This window comes from Meles meles, chromosome 1, assembly GCF_922984935.1.
Source record: "Meles meles chromosome 1, mMelMel3.1 paternal haplotype, whole genome shotgun sequence".
Lineage (NCBI taxonomy): Eukaryota > Metazoa > Chordata > Mammalia > Carnivora > Mustelidae > Meles > Meles meles.
In genome coordinates this window covers 46,733,327-46,747,181 of record NC_060066.1, presented here as the reverse complement: position 1 = coordinate 46,747,181, position 13,855 = coordinate 46,733,327, and positions in this window count along the sequence as shown.

The window sequence follows — 13,855 nt, the reverse complement described above, 5'->3', positions numbered from 1 at the left end:
GTTGCTAATTCTTTGACACTTTTCCCCAAAGTTTGAGTCTATGCGCCCTTCCCTTTGATTAGTAGACTTGCCTGTAACTAACAGAATTCAGCAAAAATGATTCTGTGTGATTTCCAAGGCTAGGTCACCAAGGGCAATGCAGCCTCAAACTTATTTCCTTGAACATTTGTATTTAGATCCCTGGCGACTCCCTAAGAAATCCAGCTGCTCTAAATACATCATTCTTTAAGGATGCTAACAGGGAGGCAAAATTACAAAGTTCTAATCCTCAAATTCTTCCAGCTCCCAAGCCAAACACAGGAATGAGCAGGACTTCAGCCCCAGCAATTGAGTCCTTCTTGGGCTTTGAGTCTTCTCAGCAGAAACCAGACATCATGGAACAGAGACATGTTCTTCATGGAAGCTATCCTCATATAGACTTATCCAAACTACTGACCTATAGAATTTATTAGAAAAATAAAATAATTTATGCTGTTAAGTTTTGGGGTGATTTGTTTTGTGTAAATAGTAGCCACAACATTGGAGAAAGCTGTCTCCCCACCCCCGCATTCAGAGATATGTGAGAAAAGAAGTTTTTCAGTATGAAGACAATGATACGTGGTAATGACAGAAATGGTATCCAAGAGGATTGCAGTAATAATGCAAGCCATATTTTACATTTACATTGTGCCTTTGAGTCCATGGAATTCAAGATCCATTACAAACTTAACTCCTTAACAACAAAATACATAAAAACCCTGTTTGTTGTGTGTCTTGGTGTACTGAAATTCACAAGAAAGAGAATGAGTTCAAATAATCAGAAATAAAAATCTAAAATCACCAGGTAGCACTGAACTTTCAAAATATATTCAGACTCTAGTTTGCCAAATAATACCCTTTACCAGGATACCTCATGCTTCTACTCCTCTTACCTCCTCCCAATATAAAAACAGCAGCAGCATTATCATCATGATCACCTTTATCTCAATTCTTCAACCCAAATGGTGAAGATTCAGATGGTGAAATGCCATAGATTTCTATATCATGTAATACATTTCTTTCATATCCCACATTTAATGATGTTTGATTTCATCTTTTCCCTTTTCATATTGTAAACTTAGCAAAGGCAAAGCCAATGTTAGTAAAACTTGATCTATCTCTAAGTGTCTTACACTTGGCTAAACTATAGTGTCCCATATTGAAAACATAATTTTGTTGTTTGAATTTTATTGTTTCATTCTTCCTAATAAAATGTTAAAGTATCCTGTCTAAAATTCTTATTCTCTGAAAGATTTTCCTTTGCTTCTTATTTTTAAACAACAACAGCATTTCTACAAGATGCTTGCAAATGACTCTGTGTATTTGGATCTATAATTATTTTTCTTTTCTTCATAGTCTGTCCAAAGAGGCATGCAGATATAGATGGGGTAATGAAAACAAAATGTCATGGAAACCAGACTCACTGACAGTCAGCCAAGAGTTTCCCTTAAATACTTCTCTTGAAACAAAGTTGAAAATTATGAACTTTTTCCCAAGTCCTGACATTGTCTTCCTCAAAAGAATCCAACTTAGGTCTTTCCAAGGGTTTTGTTTACTGTCATAGACAGACAGCTTATATCCTTCCTGAGGCCTAAATTGCTCAGATTACTGTCAAAAATCACTCAATCCAGTACTTTGCTTGGATATACCTGTCCTAAAATTGTGACACTAACCTCCACAAGCTTTGTACTGAAAAATGGAAACAGAATTCTCTACTTTGTGTTAACTATAAAAAAGGTACAAATTTCTAAAATCTGACTATTGATTTTAAAGTAATTACATGATACTAAAAAATTTACAAGAATCTGGCCAACTTATTTATTTTAGCTACAATACACGTATTATAGGGTTTTGTGGGTTTTGTTTTGTTTTGTTTTCAGTTTCCACCATAATAGTTGATAGGTTTGTGAAGGCCCACAAATAGTGCCAGGCTCAATGTGTTAGATCATTGTTTGAGGTTTCAGATTTCATTATCAATGGTATAATTTTAATCTTATATGTTTCTTTTTTTTTTCATTTTATTTCATTTCTTTTCAGTGTTCCAGAATTCATTGTTTATACACCACACCCAGTGCTCTATGCAGTACATGCCCTCCATAATACCCACCAGGCTCACCCAACTCCCCCCCCCCTCCAAAACCCTCAGTTTATTTCTCAGAGTCCACAGTCTCTCATGCTTTGTCTCCCCCTCCAATTTCCCCCAACTCACTTCTCTTCATCTCCCAATGTCCTCCGTGTTATTCCTTATGCTCCACAAGTAAGTGAAACCATATGATAACTGACTCTCTCTGCTTGATATGTTTATTTCTTAATGTATTTTAATAATTGGTTAGTCACTACCTATTTTGTACTTTCTTACCTGTTTTGAATCTTTCTAACATCTTTAAAAGAGTTTGCCTTCTCCGTATATCAGGGAGACCTTTTTTTTTTAATTTTTTTTAAAGATTTTATTTATTTGACAGAGATCACAAGTAGGCAGAAAGGCAGGCTGACAGAGAGAGGCGGGGAAGCAGGCTCCCTGCTGAGCAGAGAGCCCTATGCAGGGCTTGATCCCGGGACCCTGAGATCATGACCTGAACCAAAGGCAGAGGCTTAACCCACTGAGCCACCCAGGCACCCCAGGGAGAACTTTTTAAATATGTCCTCAAAGAAAATTAATTTTTCACAAACATAATTTATATGGAACTGATTCTTTTTGAGTTAAATGGGATTTTTATCCCATGGTTTGTATCTAAGCTGACTTCCAAAATATCAAATGTCTTGTGTTTTCCAACATTATTGTTGGCTTTCTATTAAGTTCATCTATTGGCATGACTCTTAAATTTATAAACCATAACAAAGTTTATTGTTATATTTCACGAGTTGATATTTTCAGAAAGCAAATGCTAAGTAATTAGGGAGTGGACAAACATTTGGAAGATTATTCAATTTTCCAACAGATTTGTTTTAACAGTTGTGGTAGTCAGGACTCTTGAGATCTGAGTGCTGTGTGATGGAAACATGTGTTTATTTTCTGTTGAGTGTCTTCCAGTGCTTCATAAGGAAAGGTGTGCCGCTTTAATTGAGACGCAGCCTAAAACAACACGATAGCATTCTCTTACAATAAATGCCCTGACTGCCAAATATAATTAGAGAATTTCCAGATAATGCCAAGAAAATCTAATCAAAAACCTACCACTAACAAATCCATGCATTATTAGAAAATTAAAATGGTTACTGAAGCATGGATTTGTCAACTTCTTCAGGTATTCTACTTAAGTCTTTAATTCATTCACCCCACTTACCAGGAACCCACATTTTTATTCATGCAATTTGTTCCTATATATTGTAAGACTAGTTGCATTGAATTATAGTCTATATGTACATACTGTCTCTTTGTTCCAGTAAGATTTGAAGTTATCAAGGGCAGGGACATTTTTTTTTCATCCCTGTACTCATCAGCTAACAGAGTGTGAAAAGATAGAGCACAAGTAATGTGGAAATGGAGAGAAGTGAATTTAAATCTTACACTGATGGCTGAGTAATATTCCATTGTATATATGGACCACATCTTCTTTATCCATTCGTCTGTTGAAGAACATCTTGGCTTTTTCCACAGTTTGATGATTGTGGCCATTGCTGCTATAAACATTGGGGTACATATGGCCCTTCTTTTCACTACATCTGTATCTTTGGGGTAAATGTCCAATAGTGCAATTGCAGGGTCATAAGGAAGCTCTATTTTTAATTTCTTAAGGAATCTCCACACTGTTTTCCAAAGTGGCTGCACCAACTTGCATTCCCAACATTGTAAGAGGGTTCCCCTTTCTCCACATCCTCTCCAACACTTGTTGCTTACTATCTTGTTAATTTTGGCCATTCTAAGTGGTATAAGGTGGTATCTTAATGCGGTTTTGATTTGAATTTCCCTGATGGCTAATGATGATGATGGGTATTAAAGAGGGCACATATTGCATGGAGCACTGGGTGTTATACATAAACAATGAATCTTGAAAACTGCATCAAAAACTAATGATGTATTTTATGGTGACTAACATAAGACAATAAAAATAAATAAATAAATCTATCTTACACTGAGAGGCATGATAAAGTACTCTGTATGGAAGTTTAGTATTGTCTTGACCACCGATGTCCCCAAAACACATGCTAGAAAGAGTTTCTTAATGCTTCAGATTCACCAAAAATTACAAAAATAATTAAGTTGAGAGATAATTAAAAACACAATTGTTTCTAGCACCATTTTGTATTGTTGGGGCATTTAAATCTGCAAATGTAAACAATGGTATGAAAAGACAGTATTGACTACTTTCCTGAGTGCAGTACTTGCTTCCACACTGCCATTCAGGGATTTTTTTTAAAGAGGTATTGTGGATCAGCTTGATAATCATAGTGAAAATAATATATACATGGAATTAATCAGCTTAATAAATTTGCTTTTTTAATAAACTGAATTAGGCACCTGCAATTGTTACAGTAAAGGCCTAGCCAGGGAGATTATGTCAACACACATTTCAGAGCTTGAAAGCATAACTCCAAATATAAATGCTGGCCATGACATATAGTCAATGGGATCTTACCAGAGGGTCAGCAGAATTTAGAAAATATAGGTTTCAGGTGAATTCAGACCTACATGTCCTCTCAGACTGCAGAAAGAAGTGCAAGTACTCTGCTGACACATTCAAGGATGTGGCCGAAATTTTACCAGTTATGTTATTCAATTCATTCCACTAAAATGAAGTTAGGCAATATGACAACAGTTCATGTTACCTAATATTAATTTTCGGCAAGAAAAAAGTTAATGTGTGAGGGTTTCCAGGCTTCCTCCTTATTCAACTAACAAAAAAAAAAAAAAAAAGAAAGAAAGAAAAAGAAAAAAAGAAAGGAAGGGAGGGAGAGAGAAAGAAAGGAAAGAAAAGATTTCTGGAATTACCGATTTGATCAGTTTTCCTCTCCACCCCTTTTCTCCTGAGATCAACCCTCTCTGGCTTTGATTGCAAAACTGGATAGAAGCAAAGAGGGACAGAAGGAGACTAGGTTTAAAAGTTCAGGGTGGGGAGAATTCCTCAGAGAATGTGGGATGTGAGGCATGGCAGCTTTTGTACACAAGTGAAACAAGGAGGAAAGATGGTTTTTCTTTTTCAGTGTTACTACCATCTGCTTGCTCTTACCCACCCCGCCCTTTCACAGTTTTTGAAAATCAAGTAAAGAACTGCAAGTTTAGTGGATTGAGAAGCCCACCTTTCAAGGATTACATGGCATAACAATAAAGCCCAGAGTGTTTACATATCCAGGATTCAGCAACATTCCTCAGGATACAGCAGATGATGCCAGACTTCTGAAGAAGCAGTGTTACATAATGAGAGGAAATCCATGATATAGGGTCAAATAAACTTAAGTTTGATACCTGGCCTTCCCACATACTACCAAATAATAGTGAGCATGCTGCTGTCCTCCTCTGGTAATAATACTGACAGGCAGGATTACATACATGGTCCATACCCAGGTGGTTGTTGTAAACGCATGTTCATTCTAATTTTGAAGTATCAATTGTCAATAAAAATACCCTTATTCTATTTTGCCACTGAATCTTTTGTCAAATACTGAAAATAATGTGTTCTTCAGGAGTATGATTAATACTCTACTATAAAGCATTTGCAGCTTTTAAAGCCCTTTTCACAAATTTTTTTTAATACAACCCTTCCTACAGCTCTGTAAAGTATGCTACTGTATTAATAGCCCTAACATATGGACAAACTGAGGCTCAAACAAGTAAAGGGGTTTATACAAAGCCAATGAGCAAGTGACAGAATTAAGGCCTGAATCCAGATCATCTGGACTTAATTTTTATGCTATTTCAGCTGTATCTCCATTGCTGCAATACAGCAACGTCATGAAAAATGCTATAAAGATAGAACTAAGTTCTTGAGAAGAGGCTGATCCACAGCATGGGAACTGACACTGAGGACATTCATATCAGTAAAGAACCCCATTCCAGAAGCTGTTGACACAATTACTGTCCTATTTCTTAGGTGTAAAGGTAGTGTTTGTTACTCCATCTGTACAGAGGAAATGTGTAACTTCACAGGACAGGAGTTTTTGCTTTCAGAAAATAAGTATCAGTGACTTAATTACTACTAGTATACCTATCCCAAACCCCTATACTTCTTCTCTGTCTGGAAAAATCATTTCATCCAGGACGCTTTCCCTCATTCTTTGCAGCCCAGGCTGAGTTAGAGGACCCTTTTCTGTCTCCTGACCACATTTTGTGGGGGGGGTGGGGTGGCAGACCTCCTTCATAGCCCTTACATTTACCAGAATGAAAGCCTAAGGTTAGGCTTTTGTCTTCTTCACTATTGCATTCCTAAAATTAGAACAGCACTGGTCATTAAACAAATAAAAAAAGTGCTCAATGAATATATGTACAATAAACAAATGGTGCCCTTGTATGCTTTTTAATCATTCAGTGTCTAGGTCACAGGTACACACGTGCTTTGAGGATAGAGGTTCTCCCATATCTGTAAACTCAAGGCCTGGTCTAGATTCTGGCACATACAAACAGTTCATATGTATTTGTTAAATAATACGCACTTGGTATCATGCACTAAGTCCTTCATAGATATTCACTCATATATTTCTGATCATACTCTAGGAGGTGGGTGCTATTATCCCACCCATTTTGCAAATGAGGAAACTCAGGCCCAGGACACATTTAAGTAACTGCATAAAATCACACAGCTGGAAAGTGGCAGGGCCAGAGCTACAGTCTCCATCGTCTGGCTTCAGAGTCCATGATCTTAAATAAACAGAATGAACTAACCAACAAAATATAGATACTACAGTCATACCTTCAATAACAGAGGACTGAGTTGTGCTATAAACACAGAGGAAGAAGTCATTAATTTGGCGTGGGGATGGTGAAAGCCTTCATAATATAAGTAACATTTGAGTTCATCATCTAAGGATGGAGTTCACCAGGCAGAAAAAGTAAGTATTTAGTGCTTATGCTACATATCATTTATTACAAACAACATGATTATCTATTTGAAATCTAGAGTTTTAACAGTGTTTTAATTTAGCATCTATACTAACTTCACACACCATTTTTTAGTTCCTTGGGAACTTCTGCTAGGAAGCCTACCTCACAATTTTTTCTGTTTTCTTTGATAAAGACAATCTTTGGGGAAATGCAGGCTTTTGTCTTTATGAAGTAGATTATTTTTGCTGATGCTCATGAAATGAACTAGAACAGAGCTGAAAAATATGAAGTAATTTTTCTTCTCCATTACATAAGATTCACTTTGGCTTTCAACTCAGAGGAGCTTGACACTGTATACTGATCACTCCAGGAACCACCAATCTATCTTACAAGGTTCATGTCTGGTTTTGCCAAACTTCCACTTGAGACCACATCCAGACCTCAAAAGACTCAAGAGAAGGGAATGATAGGGAAGGGGTGATAGGAAACATGGCCTAACTTGTCCAGAGTGTGCAATAGGAAAATGGGAGTCACTGGGATAATGTGGAGATGAGCTAATGCCAACATGGCAACATTAAGGATCAAGTTCCCCTAAATGATCCTACTGGAGATTAGACTGGCTAGAGCTGATTCTGCCCCTGCACCCCTTTGGCACATTAAGGCAAACAAGGCTTAGCTTGCAAGTGCACAGCTGCTAAGCTTGCAAAGGAGCCAAGAAACAAATGTGAAAAACATCTGCAAGCATGTCACTCAAAAAAGACCTTGAGATAAGTTAACTCTAAATGTGTGAAAGTTGGGACGAAATGGATGAACACATTTTGTGATTTTGCCCAGTTTCCAAATTGTGCGAGGAGGGAAAAACATACACATTGCTTCAAATCTCTGAAACACTAGTTCCTTTCCACTCCAGAGGTCACTGTGTTTAATATTTTTGACATGGAAATTTCAAACCAAATCGCCATGAAACAAAGCTACTACATCTCAGCTTGATATCCTAAAAAAGACATTTTATCCATTATTGTACTACACAGCATCAGTCTATAATCTCTTGGAGTGGAGTAAGATCACACATTTATCCCCTAACTACCTGCAGAAACAGTAAATAAAACACAGGCACAGGTCAGGCTGACCCACAACTGTGCAAGCACATATAAGGGGGAGGAATTTAACCAGCAGAGCTGCAGGGGCAGGGGCTCTGCGAGACATCAACAGTACAGTTTACTGTGAAGTACAGGAAATAGCCCTGGAGGACTTAAATGTCCAACTAGTTAAAGTGATGCAATGCATTGCTAAAACATTAAGTAAACGTCAGCACTCTGTCTTCCTGCTATTAGATATTACTCTATTGGGTAAAATACAGTAATTCTAAAAACAAAAGTCCAACTAAACAAGCAAACTATCAGGACTTTCAAAATAAGCCCTGATCAGCGCAAGAAGTTCTACCTTTTGGATTCATGTATATAGTGTCAGATAGCATAGTTTTCATTCTTAAAATGCTCCAGCCCCAAATGGAGCTAAGAACTCACAATTAATTTTTTAAAAGATCAGACACATGTGAACTTTGAGTTTTGATTTCACAAAGATATATAAATGACCTTAAATAAACTCACACAAACCAGTGGTAAATATTACTTAGAACCCAGTGGGAAATAAAACTCCATTACCCAGGCAGGGGGGATAAAATTATAATTTTTAAAACAGATATCATGGGGGGCGCCTGGGTGGCTCAGGAGGTTAAGCTTCTGCCTTCGGCTCAGGTCATGATCTCAGGGTCCTGGGATCGAGTCCCGCATTGGGCTCTCTGCTCAGCAGGGAGCCTGCTTCCCCCTCTCTCTCTGCCTGCCTCTTTGCCTATTTGTGATCTCTGTCTCTCTGTCAAATAAATAAAAATAAAATATTAAAAAAAAACAGATATCATAGCAGGACTCTGTATAAATTTTGCAGTTTTAACATTTTTATTTTATTGTTCTACATAAGACAACTTACTCTTTTAGGTACTGGTATACAGCCTACATGGTATAGAGACCTAGAGAGGAAAGATTAAACCAAGAACAAATGATCAAATTGCTGAGTTCAGAGATTTCACTAATATTCAAATTAATCAATTATGATAGAAAACAGTATCAGTGTCTTCAGGAAGGCCTACTTTGATATTTAAATGCAATTTTTTTGTCCCTTAGAGCATTTTTATCAGTATCTGTTTCAGTAACACAAAAACGAAAGATGAATCTCAAGTAAAAGTTTCCTTGCTATATATCTAAAACTGCTCTAAAAAATAAAATTTATTTAAAAAATTAAGTAACACAGGGGTACTTGGGTGGTTCAGTTGGTTAAGCATCTAACTCTTGATTTTGGCTCCAATTGTGACCTTGTGGTCGTGGGATCCAGCCCCATGCTGGGCTCTGCGCTCAGGAGGATCTGCTTGTCCCTTTCCCTCTGCTCTTCCACCCTGCTCATGCTCTCACTCTGTCTCTCTCTAATAAATAAATGAATAAAATCTTTAAAAATAAGTAAAAATAAAAATTAAGTAATAAATATAGCATTGCCAATAAAATAAAATGTTTAATGTCTCAAAAAAACTTAATATGAGATTTAAGAGAGTTTAGGATTCTGTAGTCTACAAGCTTCACCCAATTACTAAAATTAAAGGGTCTGATAGGCACAGAGAGAAGAAATAGCAAATGAATATAATTTCCATTCCTTTCACTTTTCTATAATTTCACAAATATTTAAACTAAAAAAGAATACATAATTTTAATAAAAGTAATCTAGTTCTTCATTCCTTACTCTGAATTCTTTGGGTTCATATCAGAAATTGCCCTCAAAGAGAAAATAAAATTCAACACATATGATTATATACAAAATCAAAAGTATCAAAATCATATAGTAAGAATGCTAAAATCAGAAGTTCTGGCAGAATACTACTTATAAGAAGACAGTGCTGTAATAGAGGTCTAGACTGGGAATAAGTAGATTAGACTTCTTCTTTGATTTTGTGAGTAGCCAGATATAAGACCTCAAAAAATGAATTAACCTCCCTAAATTTGTTCTTATCTGCAAATAGGTACCAAAAAAACTTGTTCTGTTTACCTAATAGGATTGTTGTCATGTGAACCAAATGAAATAATACAAATCAAAGGATTTTCGAAATCCATTATTCCCCAATTTAAATTAAAAAAAGAATGATAACTTCTCCCCACCCACATATACATACTCCTCCTGAAAACATTACCTGAAATCTTCACTGCTGAGCCCATCGCCAGTTGACAAGGAAAACATCTTGACATTTTTTCCACATTCACCTACAAAAATCAGGAGTTTCACACTAAATTATAAAGTGTACACATTTATATTTGTGATACATGTTTAAAGCTCTTCACTAATTAGACCAGAATGATTAGAGAATTAAATTCATTTGCAATTCTAGACTGTTGGTTTTCAAAAAACTTTGAGATTTTCAATTCTCTGTACTCAACATTTTTAGTGAAAGGATTTTGTTTACTTACTGTATGCAATCATGACTAAGACTGAACCTGCTTATTTTATTATTTTGTTCTCTTCCACATTCTGTGTGCTTATCAGTCACTCTCACACCTCATTACCTGGAAAGATGTGCCTCAGAATACACAATAAAGCATCTCTCAGAGGTGCCTGACTTCAGCAAGCTGCAAGTCACTGTTTTAAATGGAAATCAGTATTACATTAAGAAGGCTAGACAACAGTGTCAGTTGTCTCCAGTCTTTCATGGACAACATTCAAAACCAAATTTAGAATTTGTCCTTGCCTGGTTAGTCTTCCTTTTATATTAGAAAAATTGTTTAAGGGGGCGCCTGGGTGGCTCAGTGGGTTAAACCTCTGCCTTCAGCTCAGGTCGTGATCTTAGGGTCCTGGGATCGAGCCCCACATCGGGCTCTCTGCTCAGCAGGGAGCCTGCTTCCCCTCTCTCTACACTTGCCTCTCTATCTACTTGTGATCTATCTCTATATAGCAAATAAATAAAATCTTTTTAAAAAAAAAGAAAGAAAAATTGTTTAAGGAAATAATGCTGAAGTTTGGGAATTCTTTTTCACAGAAATTTTTATTTTAAAACATTGGGTAGCAGCAGGCTATGTTTTTGTAAAATTGGCTACTTAGTAGGTTTTCATGGTTTTAACCATGATTTTTTATCCCTTAAATCCTTAGAACCCTTTAATCCCAAATATCACTTAGATGGACTCTAAAATCTATTTAAAAGCACAAACTATATTTTATTCAACTTTGTATCTCCAACACCTAATCCAGTGCTTGACACATAAGCAGACATCCTTGTATAATCAGAAAAGAGGTTCTTGATATTAATTGCTGAGGTGACCTACTTCTAAACCATGAAAGGTTCTGGAATATTCTGCCTTCTTATATTTGACTAACATATCTCAAGAACTGGATTCCCCACTGTCAATCAAATTCACTAAAACTAAACAGTTACCATTATTTAATACCATTTTTTGTTGTTGTTGTTGGTCTGAATAAGGCTGAAATTTCCAGATAATGTGTATGCCAGGGGTAAATATAAATTCACTATATTTTATCTTTTGTCTTTGAGAAATTGTAAGAAAATATGGCCCTATCTTTAATAGGTGTAAATTTCCTGAAGAGTTCTCTATACAGCTTTCAAGTACTAATTCTCTTGCCATGGGGAAAAGCCTTCTATTCATGTTTATTTGATAATTCATTACTTACATCAGTGACTTTTTTCCTTTACATATTTATAAGAACTTTTTGGTCTCCATCTTGATTTTTAAAATAGATATTAACTTAAAAAGTGACTGGTTCATTACTAGAAAATGATGCAGAAGTGGAAAGTGGTTCCCTGTTGCCCCCAGGTAACATGGAATAAAGGAAGTCTGAGATCATGGCCAGTGTTTGCCATTTTCTGCAGGGTATGAGACTCTCAGCATCACTATCATTTCCCCAAAACCACATCCCTACATGGTTCCAGGATAGTGGTGTAATAAGGAGTCCAATTCCATTTTAGATATTTGACCACTGACAGCTTCAAAGCCACACCTCTCCCCCATCCCATCCCCTTCCTCCTTACAACTGGGCAAGATGATAAGAACACACAGGCACACCTTCCTTTGACGTGCAAAGCATAAAAGCTCCAGCCTTTGTGTGTGCAGGAATCATGCCAAGCCCACTTCTTAACTACAACAAAAACCATGCAGCCTCTACTCCCTGCTCTCTCAAACTACCTCTAAACCCATTTGGTAGCCTCCCCTGAAAGCCACGTTTTGTGAGTCATAAACTTTTCACTCTTTCCCACATGTATGACTATCATCCATTTTGATATCTAAACCAAATTTGGGGTGGAAAATCCATTCATTTTTACAAGGTGAACCAGAAAGTAGAAAAGGAATGAGATATCATGTGGAGTTGGGTGAGAGGAAGACGTTTTTTCATACAGTGCATTTCTGACAAATTTGTTGAATAATTTGCTGTTGGTTATGCTAACATTACTGGCCTTTGGCAGGTCTCTTTCCTCTTCCAAAGAATCATGCAGCTCCCAATTTGCCATGACTATCATGCTTGCAAGGAGACCTGGCAGGAATGGAGTCCACAGACTTATGTAGAAGAAAAGTCAGTTGTGGGTGCCCAAGGAAGTAAGAAACAGCAGCTCCAAAAACTAAAGGTAAAATATGTATTCATTGAAGAGTCTTAGGATTATCCGAAAGTAACACCAAGATGAGAACCAAAGAACGTATATATATTTCTGGCATGCAATCCCCTTGCTCTTATTTGTATAAATTCTTTAGACATTGTGTTGCAACTCAATTTGACTGTAATATCCATGAACCTCACAAGGAGAGACTGTCTCTCCAGCTCTTTAAAGCTACTAAGTATCTCTTGGAATTTTTTTTTAAATCTTACACCATTTTGGTTAACAGGTTGACAGAAATCAGCAACTCCCCTATTATGCTATGCATGAAATCATTTGCTGCTGCTGTGAATGCTTGTACTACTAAATATACTAGTATCAAAAACCAGTGACTCAAACTTTCATTTGATGTCTTCATGAAAACATTGCCAGAATTTATCTGCTTATTATCTTTCCCTGATTCCTTTTCTGATCCTTCTTAACTACATCTCTGTCTTCTAATCCAAGATCAGTGGTTCCTTTCCTCTGAGTTAAGACTATGTACAACTTACTCTGGTTTTCTTCTCACTCACCTGCAAGATAAAAAGAAGGCACTAGAAATTGCAAGGTATTTTTTATAAGTTCCAGTCTACTAAAAGAGAAGATATGAGAGAACTGTGCAGGGAAGAAATATTCTTCTTGCTGCAGGCTAAAATCAACTTTTGAGGTACTGGATAAAAATATAAAATAGTCAGCAGTGACCTCATAACTGTAAGTTTCCTGCTGAGGCACAGATACATCTCTAGCTTCGTCCTTTGTTCTAAAAGATGATGTTGCCATTAGTATTGCCTTCTGATGGAGCACTGTGATGATCCTCAGTCTGAGATATATAACTTCTGAAGCAGCAAAGACATGAGTGATATCATTTAAGCTCCATCTTGGTAAAGTGAATGGCCAAGATGGCAGAAAGCTACGCAGAACACTGGCAATAAATATTGGTAATCAAATATTTTATTTTTTTCAAAGATGTTTTTTATTTGAGACACAGACAGAGAGAATGAGAGAAAACATGAACAGAGTGAGGGGTAGAGAGAGAAGAAGACTCCCTCTGAGCAGGGAGTCTGATGCAGGGCTCAGTCCTGGGACTCCGAGATCATGACCCGAGCTGAAGGCAGATGCTTAACTGACTAAGCCACCCAGGCACCCCATGTGTTATCAAAAGTTTTAGAGACAACCATACAACACAA